This window comes from Pithys albifrons, chromosome 7 (genome assembly GCF_047495875.1).
Source record: "Pithys albifrons albifrons isolate INPA30051 chromosome 7, PitAlb_v1, whole genome shotgun sequence".
In the NCBI taxonomy this organism is placed as follows: Eukaryota; Metazoa; Chordata; class Aves; order Passeriformes; family Thamnophilidae; genus Pithys; species Pithys albifrons.
Genome location: NC_092464.1, coordinates 42,268,543 through 42,271,770, shown reverse-complemented (window position 1 = coordinate 42,271,770; position 3,228 = coordinate 42,268,543).

Here is a 3,228-nt window from a genome sequence, read left to right as displayed (position 1 = left end):
ACGTGAGAGAAACCAAGACCCCACTACTGCAACCAGCTGTGCACAGGAGGTCCCTTTCCCTGTTGGTGCCTCCTTGGGCAGCACAGCAGAGCTGGCTGAAGCTGCACAGCTGAATCCCCCTCAGGGTCTGCACTTTGGCATCACCCCAGGGCAGCTCATAGAGGGATGCAGATCTTGCCTGTAGTAGAAAAGACATTATTTCACCAATGAGATGTTGTCTTGGTTTGCCCGTGTGTGCCTGTAGTTAAACTGTTGGCAATTCTGCTTCAAGTTAGAACTGTTGTAACAATCAACAGCTGAAACAATGTTATTTCTCATCATAGTGGACGGACCCCATTCTTCATTGTCTTTGTCCTGTATAGTCATACCTACCTCTGCAGGCTTAACAGGCACTGGGTATGAGATACTATCAAATCAGAATGGCAGTTTTAAGTAAGAAAACATACTTTTAACTTTAAAACTTACAATTTGACAGTCAGAGAAGACTGTCAAATTGTAAGTTTTAAAGTTAAAAGTATGTTTTCTTACTTAAAACTTGGGTGCTTGGGTGACGTAGGAGAAAAGGAAGCTCCTGTGTTTGCTGGGCATCATTAACATCAGTTCCTATTCACAGTTACATTTTGGAAAACGCTACGTGGAATGATTTTTCCATACATTCACAAGATCGTTTTGCCAGACAGAAACTTATTTCACATAGCGGGAAAGGAAAGAATATCTTATTGATTCCCCCTCCCTGCCTTTTCCATGGTTGCTTCATTACCACTTTTCCTAAATTTCCTCTTCCTATCATGCTGTACAGCTCACTCTATGAATAATTTAATTGAGATACTGTATCAGCACACTGCAGTTGAGGAAGGCTCAATTCTCCCAACATTTTAGCTTCCATCCTGGTTTTTTGTAATCTAAACTGAGAGTATGATGACCAAGCAATTCCATTTTCACTTTCTCCTCTGCAGCTCCCGAGACAGAAATAAAATGGAGAGGAGGCGGAATAGGAAGGAGGGATGGCTTTTGCTAAAGGTAGAAAACACAGCACACAGTCATCATCTAAACTGTCAGATGTGACAATCTCGTAAGTGAATCCTCTGAGAATTTTAACATACACATCTCTTTCACAGATACACAGCAAAATCCTCCATTACAAGAAGATGAGGCAGTGAAAGCCACTTTAAAAAGATTCCAGAATGAATGGATGTCAGGGGAAGGAGGAGGGGAGAAAGAAAAGAGGTGGTCTCTTTTTCACTAGGAATAATCTTTGGTAGATTTATAATCACCAGGGTTTTTTTTTCCAGCAAGCAACATTAGCCTCTATGAAAGCAGAAGAGCAGGAAAATTGCACTGTCTAATTATCATTCTAATTATCATTCTCCCTTGCAGCCTTTTATTTTCTACTACTTTCACATATTTATATATTAATTCTGTCATTCACATTATAGTTCCAAAAAAGTCCTCGAGGAGTATCGTTTACATATCTCAATTGAATACACTTCACACGTGAACAATAAGACAAGGAACATAATTCAAAATAGCAAGCAACATGAAGTAGTTTAAGACTCGTTAAGTGCCTTTGCAAATGAGGTGTAAAAATTTTAGTGATTTTCCCTTATTTAGTAAAGTTTCACAAAAATCTGAACACCACACACCAGAATAAGTAGCAATCCATTCCTCAAATTATGTGAAAGCCATTGCTTTCCCTTTTGATTGAAGCAGGTTGCTAACGTTTAGACTCCCAGAAGTTATTTCTGTTAGGAAATGTATTCTAAAATCTGTTGGGGTTGTTTCTCCCTTTCTCTTAGAACTGCAACTTGACCTGCAGCTGAGCTGACCTGACTTTACTGTCAGTGGAAAGGCACTCCCATCCCACTGACCCCCAAATTCCAACTCCGCCTTCCTTCTCTCCTTACTCTCTGGTCAAGTTTTATTCCCCACTCTTTGTTCTGACTCTGTCACTCGTCAAACACTTTCCACAAGATGATTCAACTCACTAAATTGGAAGTGCTATTCAGCCATTTTAGTAATTAGTTTTGTGATGTTTTAGTGATTTAGATCAGTTGACCCAACAGTGATGAAAACCAGACATACCAGAGGAAGGCAGTGCATGGCAGGCCGTAAGGAGCCCTTGCAGGGTCATGCAGCAAGTGCTTTTTCTTGTTCTCAGCACCATTCCCCTATTCAGTGGTCACCACTTACTGGATGATGCATCTCCACCAAAATGCTGCATTTTCTGCACCTGTGCTTTATCCACAACAAAATACTTCTGAGTAATAACTGTGCATCTGTAGTAAGTACTTGTAATTCAGCATTTGCCTGCTGTCGTTTCACCCATTTTATACCTGAAGAAAGAAACACACTTAAATGAACGGTAACCTACAAGTTACAATGCCTGGTCTCTACTAAAACAACAAACACATGGAAGGAATGTTTGTATTTTGGGTTGCAAAGCAACAAAAAGCCATTGAGAGAAATGCATGGCTAAGAGAAAGGGATAAATTCTTTTTCCTGTTTCAAAATACTAGTTAAAAACAGCGTTTTCAGGGGAAAAAAATAAACACAGCAGCAAAAACGAACTTGACTACAAGCTGCGGGCATACCTAAGTCACTAATACAGCCAGTATACTCTGTGTATGCAAAGGCTCTGGGAATGGCACGCTCTGTTTGAAAAAGGTGTACAGAAGTACACGGGCCCTGCATTAGGTTTTCCCTGAATCCCCTCGAAGGGACAAAACTCACCCATTAAACTTTTACAGAACTCAAAGCCATTCCCGTGCTACCCTGACGAGCAGAGGGCAGGGGCTGACACGCTTCCTCCTCGCTCCTCCCGGGACTTCTGGCAGGGGCCGAGCTGTCAAAACGGTGCTGAGGTGACCCATCTTTTTCCAAGTCTCAAGCCACACTCGTGAGAGAAGATGAAGTACGAGGCCTCCCGGAGAGGGTGTGCTCCCCACAGGCACCTCTTTACCCCACCGCACTTACTCTGCTCGGGTGCGAGGTGCTTCCTCAGAGCTGGGGCTGCCCGGGCAGCGAGCGGCACAGCGCAGCGCCCTGCCCGCGGCAGCACCTGGCGGCGGGGTCCGGTGTGCGGAACCGGAGCCATCCCGCTCCCAGCTCCGCCGATGGATGCGGCCGAAGCTCCGCTGCCCCGCCCCGGCTCAGCTCGGCTCGGCCCGCCCCGCTCGCCCAACATCCGGGTCCCGCGGGCGCCGCGCCCACTCCGCGCCCCTGGGAGGC